This window comes from Phalacrocorax carbo, chromosome 1 (genome assembly GCF_963921805.1).
Source record: "Phalacrocorax carbo chromosome 1, bPhaCar2.1, whole genome shotgun sequence".
Lineage (NCBI taxonomy): Eukaryota > Metazoa > Chordata > Aves > Suliformes > Phalacrocoracidae > Phalacrocorax > Phalacrocorax carbo.
The window spans coordinates 4,345,211-4,359,071 of NC_087513.1; the positions used below are offsets into that span (position 1 = coordinate 4,345,211).

Consider the following 13,861-nt stretch of genomic DNA (forward strand, 5'->3'; position numbering starts at 1 on the left):
GCAGTTTGAGCTGTTCTGAGTTACCTGGTTCCAAGCCATGTGGTTCAGGGTGAGTTGCATTGGGTAGATCATTTCTCTCCCTTTCTCATTACTGGGTCAAGGCATAAAGTAGTTCAAGATGGTGTCATGTAATTGCATTATTACTGTTGTTGTGGCAGTGACAGTCCAAGGCTGTGGAGAGGAGAGGTTCATAGGGAAAGGCTTTATCACTCCTTGGACTGTTTCTGATAAAATTTGAAGAATCAGACCAAGGAACGTGAGAAGGGCTGGAAGGGGGTTTTGGGCCCCAAATCTTGTTAGTGTTCTCCATAATATCAGTTGATGCCAGAAAAGTTTTAACCTTGCTTTAAGGTTGCTGTATCTCTGGCTGTTTTTGAATATATTAAAACCCTTTACTTGAGTGGTGCATGTGTTTATGGTTTAGTGCAGGAGTTTTTTCCATTTTGGTCAAGAAAGCAGGATGTGTTTCAGTGGTGTTCTAGATAGCAAGCCTTATGGCTCATCTTTCTGATTCACTTGTAGTCGGCAATGGCAAATTTGAAAGATAAATGCTTTTAACTGTCTTGAACAGAGCATGTACTATGTGTTAACAATATCTACATTGCAATTGTAATAACAAAACCTAAGATTATTCTGAATTTGGTTTCACACCAGCTAACAAGTGGACTCATTAAAAGATTTTGTGAGGTTTTCTATGTATTGTTGACTAAACTTTAAAATATCTGTAAGTCTGCAAAATGTGTCTCAGCTTACTTACTAAGGGATATGTTCTTAACGCATAGGTTTTGAAATTATTGATGACTCCAGTTTGTCAAACAGCCTTTGTGTGGTGCTTTATTTGTAATTTTTCTGTTACTTATACGAACGTCATTTTCATTTATACCTGTGTCTCTTTTTGTCTGAAAAGTTTAAGTAATTCTACAGACTTGCTTTTTTTAGACGCTTCCTATTAAAAACAAAAAAAGTGGTAGAACATGTGTCAGGCATATGCAATTCTTTCAGCATCATGTTTTCCACACTGATTTAATAGCTATTGAGTCTCCTCAAATATTGTAGTTTCCAAGACCTGTTTTATGGTAATAAATCTTGTTGGCTGTAAAATTCTTGAAATGATTCAGTAGGACGATTGTTTCCTTAGCACATTCCCTGAGATGATAGTTAGAAATGGAAAAGTCCTTAACCAGGTCAGCTTTTTCCCTGCAATACATGTAGTCAGTGCTGGAAAGTGATAATCAATGAAATCGTTGGTGTTTGTTCTGGCAAACTGCTGTTGTCCAGTGCTCCCTGCTATCCCAATTTCTTGCTTGGTAATTTACAGTAAGTTTTCTGTTAGAGTGTCATGCTAAAATACATTGAGAAATGCTTAGCTGGGTAAAGAATAAAAGCTGTGGCGTGGTGTGATAAACTTCTTTATTTAAAAATAAAAAAAATTCATTTTGGAAAGAATTTTCAGTTCGGTATGAATTCAAATTCATACAGAAAATGTTAATGAAATGACCAAAGGCTTCCTTAATTTCCCTTTCCATTTGCCCGTGAGGCTAGGGGATGGTGTGGTGTGCTCAGTAGGCTTTTTGGCATAAAGGATGGTACAGTAAGCAAAGATGCATCCAGGACAGCTGTTAACACCTTCCTTCTGTACAAGGAGTGCCATTCGTAGTTGTCGGGTTCTCATGAGGAATATCAACTGCATCACAGCAGTGAGCTCCTCCAGTGTGTGGTCTGTTGCGTTGCCAGCTTGTCCTCCTCTGGGTTAGTCATCAGATAAGTTCCGGAAACTGCAGGACCGCAGGTGGGACAAATACAAATGGATGGTGCAGCCCTTGAGGTAGAGGTGGCTTAATAAATCGTCAGGCATGCAAGGATGATTAAGTTGTGATATCTGGTCTGTCGGTCTCTGGAGGATGGTCACACGCTGTATAACCTGTGTGGCTTTCTGACAACTGGAGAAAGCTATTAAAATCGGGCATTGCTGGGAGCAGGTAAGAAAGGAATTCTGCCAAGAGCCCGTAAGGAGTTCTGTGTATTAGGAACATCGTGTGCGCAAAGAAGAGGGACATGTGTTTGTTTTTGCCAAAATTCTCTGTGCAGCTGGAGCTCCAGGTAAAAACACCGTGTTATAGCAGGAGAGACAGAATCCTTTCATCTTAAAAATTGTAACTTTCTGAAATACTGTTGTTTTCTTTCCTTGATGTTTTCCTAGTTGGATATCAGATACTGAAATTGTCCTTTAGGTTGTTCAACACTGAGGGAAGTGGGAAGTTCTGGGTTTAGTTCCTCCGTGGGCATGTCCTTAAAATGCTCAGGCTTTGGCTTCTGAGATCTTTGATAGTCTTTAAATACCTCAGGATAGAAATACAGCTTTGCAGTTCCCCCCAGATTTATAGCAAGATTTGTGTATTAAATCTGCTCTTACCTTCGTTTTGGAAAAGGGAACTTCGTATTCTTACTGGCCTCACCTGCCAGACAGATACTTCTGTTTAAAGTGTGCGTTTTAATTGCGTGCTTTTATTGCAAGGCACAAACATAAGGGTTTTCAACATTGTACTTAAATGACCCAAAATAACTTTTGTTGTATTCATAGATATGCTGCACTTTAAAATATGGGCTCAAAGATCACTTCTGCTCTGCAGGATGTTGACAGGAGTACCTCATGCCATGTCAGCGTATTCATTCCAGTTAATGTCTTATAGAAGAAATGGTAATATTGGGGACCATTTTATATACAAGCATGTGTGTGTGTGTCTGTGTATGCACACAGGTGTTTTTAGGGTGGGTAGAAGTCTTTGCTGCCACAGTCCTCTTTGAATTGTTGGTTGGTTGTGGGAGGATGGAGGGTGGTCTAATGAACGGACCAGATGAGCTTTGTACTGGCAGTTGAAGTTCTGCTAACTCGTGCACCTTCCACGAGATCGCTTTGTCAGAGTCACTTGTGTCTGTGAATTGAGGACACCTACTTCAGGTTTCAGACACAATGATACATACTAATATTTTGACTCTTTAGCAGTGAAAGCCCAAAGTCTGGCCTCACGAGGCAGCCCAGTCCTTGCACGTGTGAGCGAACAGGTGCCATGGAGCAAATTGCTGTTCAGTCTGCTAGCTGAGGAAGGTGAATGACGAGGAAAGCTTGAAGGAAAAAGTACAGACAGCAATGGTCAAGAAAGCCATTTTCTTCTTCAGATACCTTTTCTTCTGAGAAGGTCCACTAGCATGTATGGCACAAAAGGAGACAAACCACAAAGAGGTCAGTGTTATTGGATGTGTGTGAAGTAGCCATTAACACAGGCAGCGGGTATTCAAAAAGAAACTCTCCTTTTGACAGTGCTGTCTTCTAGATGACTTAGAAACATAAAAACACAACTTATTTTTAAAAGAGCACTTTTAATTTTTGTCAGATATGAAAGTACCTGTAAGTTTAATGTGTGCTTTGCAAAGAGAGGAGTGTGCTAACTGGTTATCAGATTTTCATTTTATGAGTTGTATCTGTGGTCTCATGGCTTCACATTCAAAATTCCGGCACCACCATTAACAATGAGAAACTTTTCTGTGCACGTTGTAGGATCCCTCCTCTTGTGCCAGATGAATAGGAGCTGTTTGCTGCAATGACCCGTGTTTCTCACTGCACTCACAGGGCTGAGGGATGGGCTGTCAGTTTTTGGTTCGCTGTCTGCAGCCTGATTCTAGGGTACAAGAAGCCCCAGGGAGTGGGAGACTCTTGTATCTTTCCCCTCCGTGTCCTTTCCCGTAGTCATACAGCTGCTAAAACAACTTCTCTGCAACTGTAAAAAAAAAAAAAAAAAAAAAAAAAAAAGGTGATGTACCAACCTGGAATATATGCATCTGTGTTCACAAGAGCTGGCTTATGCATTCCCAGGCTAAGTGGTAAATGGCATGTGTCCTTGCCTTCCTCACCAGTGCTCTCTCTGTTATCAGAGCCTGACTGATACTCTAAAACTGCAGCTCTCTGAAGGCTTCTAATGTTTGAAATTGGAAGACACCTAGCAGCAAAACTCCTTTTTTTTTTTCTTGTTTTAATTTCTCGCTAAAAAAAGAAGATGAAAGCACTTGTTTTCAGATCTTTTTAGATCTAAGGTCCAGAGTTTACCTAGGAATTCACCTTTCACCAGTTTTCGTGCTGCAAATGTAAATTCAGAACACTACCTATTCAGAACAGTTAGGTATCCAACCTGCAGTGGTGCTTACTCTGTTGTCTTCCTCAGTTCCCTCAGGCAAATATATTTGCACACTGACACACATGGGGTTAACGGGGAAGGCAGGATCTTCAATACACTGCTGCAGCCATGTTTGTCTCTTGGTGCTGCAAAGAGTGAGCATCAGGCAGAGGGTGGGGTACTGCTCTTTTTAAACCTCTCAGTGGAAAAGGTGGGTGAAAAAACAAATCATCTTGATTTTACAAATATTTGTGCATTGGTAATAATTTTTCTTAACATGAAACTCTGAGACTAACAAATCATTATTAGACTTCACTTAGTTTTTGTTTTCCCCTAACCAAGGCTAGTTTCTATAGCTCAGGGGTGGGAGCCTATATCCTCAAGGCTATATATGACTCACAACTGTTTCATATAGCCTACTATCACATTATTTTTTCACATTATTTGTTCACATTAATATAGAACAGTACTGACATGTTTATTAACACGTGGACCTGGCTTGCTAAATACATGTAAAAGCCTTGGCCCATAGCCCTTAGCTAGAAAAAAAGTTCTCTGATGTTGCTGTGAACAGTTATATCACAACCCATTTTCACTTGCAAAGACACCAGGTCTTTGGGTAGCCTTGGTCATCGAGTCCCACCTGCTTATCAGCCAGCATGGGATGGACAGAGGTAAATCACAGCGCCTAATGTTTAATCTCTGAGGGATGGAAGCAGTACAGCCTGTGAGCTGGAAGTGAAGAAATCACTGATTCAGCCTTCTTGAGCCTGCAGTTTTATATATCACATGTATATCACACATTTTCATTTGCTTTGGGCTTTGACTCTTGCATGAAGGTAGTTGGGAAAAATGTCACTTCATATGAAAAGGAAAAAAAGGATTTGTTTTGTCTTTAAAACAGTGAATCATTACAGATATGTCAAGTAATGAACATGCCTGAAATGCGTTCTTTCTGGTCTTTCAGCATCTCTTTGTGAGACTGAAGTCTGTCTCGTCTTCTACAGAAGACATGTTTCTTCCCTTCTCCCCCTTCATCCTGGATGCTGTGTTGTCATGAGGCATGTCCTTTCTTTGATAAACCTTCTTAGCTCACTGTCTTGGAGGACTAGACTAGCTGCTCAGGCTGGAAAATGACAACCAGCTCTGTCAGCCTTTCAGGAGGTGAGCTGTTGTCCTTTTGAGTAGGATGATGGCTATGTGCATGGTCCATGTGGATGGTCCCCTGGGTTTCTTCCACTGGTACGCCACTGTCTGGAGTGTCTTACAATCCTTCTGGATGGGCCAAGCTCTGGACGAGACTGAGCTTGTCTGAGGCAGATGGTTTTCTCCATATGGAACCAGCCTCCCAGTGACAGGACAAGGTGGAACAGAGGGTGCAGGGAGGAAGTTGACGTCTTGGTGGATGTATCTGTTGCAGATAATCACGGACCTTTCAAATCTGTCTTATGAGTTTAGATGTATATTAGTACCTTCAGTGTAATGTAAGAGTTTAAATAACCCAGGTGACTTTGAAAATAAAGTACCTAATGTTACCTTGTGTACAAACAACTCTCCAATTTAAAGAAATTCTGGAGCTTGTCGCTGTAACTTAGGTGATGGGGGAGAGCATTTACCACACAAAGGTACCGTGACGGGTATCCAGCAGAGCAGGGACCAGAACCCAAGGACGTTTTCAAAAGTTCTGTGGCCGACAAAGGCTCCACAAGCCATGTCATACACCCTTCAGTGTGACAGGCTCTGCCCAATCTGTCTGGTGTCGCTGGAAAGCCAGATATATTAGTCTGAGCAAAGCACAGTGCGGATGGCACACGTACTACTTCTGATACCCAGTCGAGCTCATTTACAGCTAGCTGATGTCTCTGGATGCTGCTGTACTAAGCTATGTAAATTTTCCAGAGGCCTGCCACCCACTGCTCTACGTGTAAGCGCAAAGCTGTCTGCATATATGCTACAGAATGCATGTGTAAGAAAAGGAAATTTGTCATTAAAGGAATGCTCTTAAAAATTTTCTTCATCTGTAGAGCTCCCTCCAAAGTGTAATGTTATGCGGTGGGTTTGTCAGCATTTTGCACATTTCTTTGTTTCATCTCTGCCTGCAGTGAAGTGTGTGTACAGCTGAACAGATAATACCTAAAATACACTCTACATCATATTAATGCAGGAAATTGGAACATCTTAAATGTATACATTTAGTAGCATCTTAGCACTTTTAATTTTCCTACAGTTTCCAAGCAGTGGTTTCTCGATCTTAGGAGGAGAGTGCTAGTTCAAACCTGGATTCAGTATGTCTGTACAAAGAAGAATTTTCCTTAGATTAAAATAGGACTTTTTTTTTTTCTTTTCTTGATTCTGAAATACTAAACCTCTCAAATTGCGCGCGTATAGAGGAGATAATGGGTGAAGTAATATGCCATCAAAAGAAAAAAATCTGTGGAGATGTAGCTCAGAATTAACACTTAGAGCTATGTGAAAAACCTCGCTGTAACGCAAAATAAGATTTCGGTCCTTTAAAATAAAATGGTAAGAGGACACAGACGTGGAGGCTGGAGGTCTGCATTCTGTTGGTACTTCTCGTCTGTTGCGTAAGCTCGGACAAGTTGCTTAGCATTTTCCTGCTTCATTTCTCCTGTCAGAGATCTGTATGTTTTACTTGCTATTTGTAAAGCACTTTAAAATCTCGAATTAGAATTATTATGGACTTCTATAAGGTTAGTTAAAATCTGTTTCCTTCTCACTTACGCTTTCCCAAAGACAAGAATAAATAAAATGTGGGTTTTTTTTTCCAAATGATATTGACTGATATTCTGCAGCTGCTTAAGGTAGGATTTAACTGATCCTTTCTGTTGTCCAAACATCCACTAAACAGCTTCAAATTGAGAGTATTGTTGGGTACATCACATCCCTAATTCTGTTAGGGGCATGGTCTGGCAAGAGGTATTTCCTTGTTCATTTTACTTAGCAGGCTGGAATTTCAAAACCTCCTGGCATAACAGACTTTTGTGGACTGCTTTACATGAATATTGACTAATCTTACGCATCAATCAACTAGAGCTCGGAGCATCACGGATGGGTGGCTGACCTATAGCCCGGTGATGATGGAAACGCAGTTTGTATCACCAGAAAGCAACACTGTCAGGCTGTTCATGTACTCTGCTTCGTCATCAGGTCCTGTGGCACAGCACTTCAGCAGTGCTCCTGAACACCTGATCGCCTTCTGGCCCTCAGAGGCGAAGGGCTGATGCACCCCCACCAAACTGCCGTTACCCTGCCGCAGTGGACAGTTCGCCCAGGTGTCGTGCGGCACAGCAAGTACGAATCTCTGTGCAGAGAGAAGTTCTTGCGCTGAGGTGCTGCTGCTGGTGCGAATTCAAGAAGTGAATTCAAGTAGGCGTTAAACTCTGGATGCAGCGGTGAACCAGGAAAACGCATCTATCTTGCACAGCCAAGCGTTGCAGAAATAGTTTAGTTCAATGGAGTTAAATGGCCGTGCTTAGAAGAAACAACTATTCAGTGAAACACCCTTGCATAGAAGCAGCCTGACACACTGATGCACAGCTTTGCATTCTCCGTTAATGTTACCAGTGTCCTGGCAGGAATCCCACATACGGAGCTGAGGAAGTAGACAGTATAAAAGCAGAACTCTTTGGGCTTTTTGTTCTGTGTTGGTCCGTCAGCCTTGCTGCAACTGTACTGTGACAGAGCATCTGTATTCCACGCCTAGAAACACAGAAGAGAGTGTACTCCTAAGGACGGCTACTGCGCATCGTTGTGTTTCAGTTTGGGGGTGTTAAAAGCCCTGCACTACGTGTACAAGCTAGCTGTAATTTATTTTAATTAAATACAGTAGCTGCATACGTACCACAGAAGGGGTAAGACAGGGATTCCCCATCTCTAATTTGTCATCTTGCTTTTGGATTTCTTTGCTATTGTCTTCCTTCTACAGACTTGTGCAGAGATGTCTCATCCTCTCCCTCCTGTGCTCTTAGCAATGGCATCTGTCTTCTGAAATTCAACCAATTTTCTTAAACTTCTTCTGTTGTTGAGAAGCCATTCATGCTGTACGATAGTGGAGGCATCCCTGTCCTTCCTGGCACACACACCTATACAGGATTTATTTTCATTTGAGAGCTACAGGAAGCAGAATCCCCATCCCGTGGGAGCCTTCTCATATCTGACTTTTTTTTTTTTGTGAATTAAGGAGCTTGGAGTACCCACCCTGGGGCTGGCAGGCGGCCTGGCAGGAAGCTGGACAGACTGGCCTGCCGGCCAATCTTGCTGCCTTTTATAGAGCACTTTGTTTGAAATCAGCACATCTCCGTGCAATCAGTGTTTTGCAGGGTAAAAATTGTTGTGTTTGGGAGTTTTTTGAGCAGCTCTACTTTTAGACTGCAACTTGTGACTTCTGGAAAATAGTTGACTGATTTTTGTAATTGTTATAGATTATTTTGTGAGACAAGAGGTGGTGTTTCTGTGGAAGAAAATCCTCTTGGAAGGATGTTCTTCAGCCAGTGTGAAGGATTGCCTGACGCACGTCCTTGTTCAGGTAGGTGAGTTAGCTGGCAGGGACCTTACATTCCCCGTCCACAAGTCTCGCATAACAGCAGCTGTTTCTGATCAAATTGCTGCCAAATGTTTTCTGTTTTCTTAGAATGGTTTACCTGGGGGAAATCCAGGCCATGTAAGACCTGGTTTTCCCACCTTTTTTGGTAGGGCAAAGTGCTGAGATAATAGTAGTCAGTGGGAAGTACAACCCGGGAGAAGCGACTGAAGCTTTTAGGTCTGGAGGACAGTGTGTAGCTGCGCTCCATCTACAGCTACGCTGTGCCTGGTGCTCAGTCGGGATGTAGCTGTGCTGCAGTTTTGCAAGTCTTGCAGGTAGAGCATGGCACCATAGTGTGCGTTTTTGAAGCAGGCTGCATCGTCTCATTCAACCATGCTAGTGATAAAGTGGGCTTGGCTCTTCAGGCAGTCCAGTTTGACCTCTTGCTCAAAGTAAAACTGACTTGGAAGTTAGGCTGAGCTGCTGAGGGCCTTTACCGATTGAAAATCTCCAAGAACAGAGAGTTGGTAACCTTTCTGTTCCCATCTGCCAGTGTTTTCATATTGAAGACTTTTTTTCCTTACATCTAATCAGAATTTGCCTTGTTGCAACTCGTGAGTGTTGCTGCTTGCCGCTTGGCTGCATGATCCTGAGAGGAGTCTGGCTGTATTTTCTGAGTAGCCCCTGTAGGTCACCAGAGGGTTGATGAAGGTGTTTGGCTAATAACTAGTGTTCTGTGCGAGTTTGCAAGCTGTGTCCAGGTATCTCCTCTGGATCACTCTTCCTCTCTTGGGCTGTGGAAGCACTAGAAGGAAGCTGAACTTGTGTTCTCAAGATACCGTTCTGGTGTTGAATGACATTGACATTAGCTGGACTACTTTAGCATCTGATGTAAACCCCCTCAAATCCACGGGCACACCGGAACCAGGTGTCTAGGCATTTTAGACAGACAGACTTATCTTGAACATATTTTTCTCTTAGTATCCTCTTCAATAAATGAATCTGCCTCCTTGGAAGATTCTTTGCATTTTGAAGCATTTTGAGGTTGTGAGTTTACAATGAATCACCAATTAGCAGTTCAGTGAAAATAATTTCAAGTAAAATCATACTTTGTTTACTTAAGTAATTGCTGCTTTCAGAGGAAGCATGAATGCGTCTTTGATTCTCAGAAGCAGCTCATGTTGTAGTGGCCTTTGAGTATGTCCCTAGAATAGATCCCATGTTTGCACAGACATTACAAATCATCCGTATAATTTTGAATGAGCCAGTCTTAAATGGCATTCCATCCGCTAGGGAAGTATATATTTGCAAATGGAGAAGACTTTATATGGTTTTTTCATCAGAAAAAAAACTGTTGGAGCTCCAATATTTGCAAAGTTGCTGTGTGAAAGCTGCGTTTGTAAATCCCATCAGAGGGGAGCCTAGAGGATAAGCAAGAGCACCAGTAAAAAGAATGAAGAGGGTAACTTTCCCTTCAAGTAATTACTTTGAACAGGTTTGCTGGTTCTTGTGTACACATAGTGTAAATTCACAAGGGCCTGTCCAGATTCATAATACGTAAGTAGCTCCTCAGAAACCAAAGCGGGTATAACCTTACAAAACTTGAACGATAGGGAGGTTTGGCCTTTGTATCCAGAATCTAAACTGGCTAAGCAAACAGCTAATATTGACTTGATTTCTTAGTCTGACCACCTGCCTTTAGACTTTGAGTGTGTAACTCAATAAAAATGAAACACACATTTCTTTAAAACATATATAGCTGCTTCCTCAAAAAAGCACTATGCCATGTGCTCCTGTCTAGCAAAAGGTAACTATTTTCACTCTGTGCTTATTGTTTTCTCCTTGTTTTCTGCTAAAGATGCACAGGGAGCTGGTGGTCTGGTAACATGGCTGTTGCTTAAATAAAACTACAGTGAGATTCAAGAGTTCACAGCCTACAGGAGTCAACTCTGCAAACTGTTTTTTCCATACCCAAGAAGCATGAGTCAGATTTTGCAAAGTGAGTCAAATCTATCCTCAGATTCATTTGAAGACACTGTAATGGATATATAATATGAAACAGTATTATGCATAGAAATGGCTTATTAAACTAATTTAGTTTGCAGTATTCCTTCTGAGTGGGAAGGGGGACAGGGTAGACAGAAGTGATGGGGAAGTGTGGAAGGAACAGCAGTTCAGGTGTACCTCAGTCCCCAGAAACTGCAGCTAGTCCTGCAGGACAGAGGGTGTAGAAAGATCATCTTCAATTCACCACTCCTGTGGGAGTTTGCCAGGGCCGGAGAGATGGTTAATGTGTGTATACTTATCTTTGGTGATGCTGCTAAACTCTGGTGTACAGCCTGGCAACACCACTTAAACAGCGATGGGGGTTGTCCCTGGACTTCCAGAATACTTTGACAGAGGCCTGCTCGGCTCCTCCTTTGAGATCTGTGTTGGGGATCCAGACGTAAGCCCTCTCGCACAAGAAGGGCAGTATCCTCCTAATACCTTGCTGGCAATAAATCCCTTTCCCTTTGCTCTGCATTCCTTCCCTTTATCTTCACCTGGCCAGTGTTCCTAGGCACAAAGCTGTCCTCCAAGGTCAAATGTGCTGGAGCTGTAACGCTCTACCAGGATGTGACTCCAGCATGTTTTGCTGGCTGTGTCATGCAGAAACACTCCCTTTCCTCTGGAGGAATTACATGACAATTAAACTTCGGAGCACAGTCACCTTCCAAGTCTCAGTTTCTTCTCCTCTGTTCCCATGTTTAACCCTTCCTCTGAGAAATCTCTTTTGATTGTGAATTTTGACCAGGAAACAAATTTGATGGCTCCAGTTTCAAGCATTGGTCTTTGACTGCTGCAGTCAACATCCTAATATTGTGCTCAGAAGAGTGACTAATGCCTCCTGTCTGGCATATGTCTTGAATGAACTAGTAGACAGGCATGCATTTATTTTTCCTATTCCTGTGTGTAATCAACCTAGAAAGAATTTTTTAGATTTGCTTTTCTTCCACATTTTTTGGTGGGGACCCTGAGGAAATGAATGATGGAATGTAAATGCAACAATTCAAAGAACATGTTTGCCATTACGTACTTGTACAAAGATGGGTTGGCAGCATCAGATACATGGTTCCCTGACTGATGTGCACCATCCCTTGCAGGTCTCTGGCTGCTTTTAATTCTTCCTATAACTCAACACAGCTCTGAGTTGTCTTCACTCTGAAGGACGAACATCATGTTTTTAGAAATGTATTGGTTTTAGACCATTCAGATCTTTATTATTTCTTCTAAAGAGTTCTGATTTGTAAGAAGGCGACTGTAGAAGGCTGGGATTCAGGGGTCCAGCAGCAATCATATCACTTGGGTTTTTTTTGTTGTTTTGTTTTTTTCCCTCTAGTTTAACTTCTGTCAAAGTTTTGTGAAGCATAGTGTTTGACAGGTATGACAACCCAAAAAACCAAAAATCAACCAACCAACCAACAAAAAACCCCAAACCCCCCAAAAAAAACCCAAACAAAAAAACCCACCCCAAACAAAGCCCCCACAAAACACTAAGCATTTTTAATAATCCACAAGTATTAGTGTATTTGTGCAGAACGAGATGGGTGGATGACCTCAAGCTCAGCGCATTTCCAGCGCGTGTTCCTGGCTGCTGCTGGTAACGCACGACATGGCACAGCGGTCGGTCGTGCTCCTGATCTGCAGCCATGTTGTTCAGGGACTCAGCATCTTTGCGTACAACTTCTGTTCTTCAGAACTGCTTCTCTGGTTTTACTCGTTGAGTTTTTACTCCGTACTGTTTTTACTCCTTTTCTGTCTAGTTCCCCACCTGAATTCCATCTCTGTGAGTAAGTGACTCCGTTACGGTTCTTCATCTCCAGTCTGCCTGTAACTTCTGAGTGAATTAGCAAGAAACAGAGTAACAGGTTTGAGATTTTTTTTCATGCTAAGATCTCTTTTTGGGAAACTCTGCATTCCAGTTGGAGAAAGTAGCATTTGCCTAAGGGAATTCAGAAGTCTGCTTCTCTGTCACGCTGACCTGCAAAGCTGTTTCTGATGTTCATGCAAATTTTTATTCTTAAGGAATTTAACAAGATTTACCATCGGCAGTTTCCTCTTTGACAGGTGCTCAAGAACATAAAGTAAGCCTGTAATTTTTTGGCACCTGTAGCTGAGTAAGATAAACCCAATCCCAATAGTGGCTAACTCACCAGTAACCTAGTCACTGGTGTATGGATGCAAAGCCTTCCAGAAAGTGTTTTGTATACATGAATGATATATCCTATTCACTGCATATGGTTAAGGATGCTTGAGCTACTCCAGTGAAGACAGGTTTATAAATCAGCATTTGCTTTTGTTCAGGATTTCTCAAACAGAACCACTTCCTGAACAGTATGATAAACAGTTACTCTTAAAAAAAAAAAAAAAAAAAGAAAAAAAAAAAACAAACCCCCCTATTTTTATCTTGTTTTGAATCTTTCTTGGGGTTGCTGCCACACACACGCTGAAGATAGATCTGACTGTTTTGAAGTGCAGGAAAATAGCTGAGGATCTGGTATTCAGAGACTACCAGAAACACTTTACGGACCACCAGCCGTATTTTCAACTACAGATGTTATCGCTGGGCCATTTATGTGAAGCGCGCCCCCCCCCATGCCTTCCTGTTCAGACAACACAGAATTCTGCCATAATTGGGTTTTTAACATTTTATTAATTGTTTGTTAGATGCCAGTGTAATAATTGCATGCTTGTGTCATTTTTGAACATACCAATAAAGCTACATTCTGCTGAAACACTTGATAGTATCACAAAACCCCATGTATAAAATTCACACAGCTGATGCATAGTTTGCTGCTATGGTGTGTGAAACACAGATGAGGTTTCTGACTCCATTCTAATAAAATGAATTGCCATTGTGGTTCTGCTGTCTGCACACATAATGTGAAACTCCAAGTGTTTGTCAGAAGGTAATAGAGTCCTTCAGTACTTAAAAGAGGGCATCATATTAAAAGTGAGCTTATACCACAAAGTAATTTTTTTTCCCTCCTCTTTTCCATTTTTAGGTCAGATGATTCAGGTTTTCCTCAGTGCTTTTAACCTTTTGCCATCTGAGCGAGCTGCTCGAGGGACAGCAGTGCTTTGAGGCCATCACTTAGAAAAATGCCAC

The 13,861-nt window shown here is 41.9% G+C and overlaps 1 long non-coding RNA gene across 4 annotated transcripts in view; it reads left to right on the top strand.

Moving 5' to 3' along the window:
- LOC135311887 (uncharacterized) overlaps window positions 1-13,861 on the top strand; it is a 128,512-nt gene that overhangs the window by 63,387 nt on the left and 51,264 nt on the right. The gene's annotated exons all lie outside the window — the stretch shown is intronic.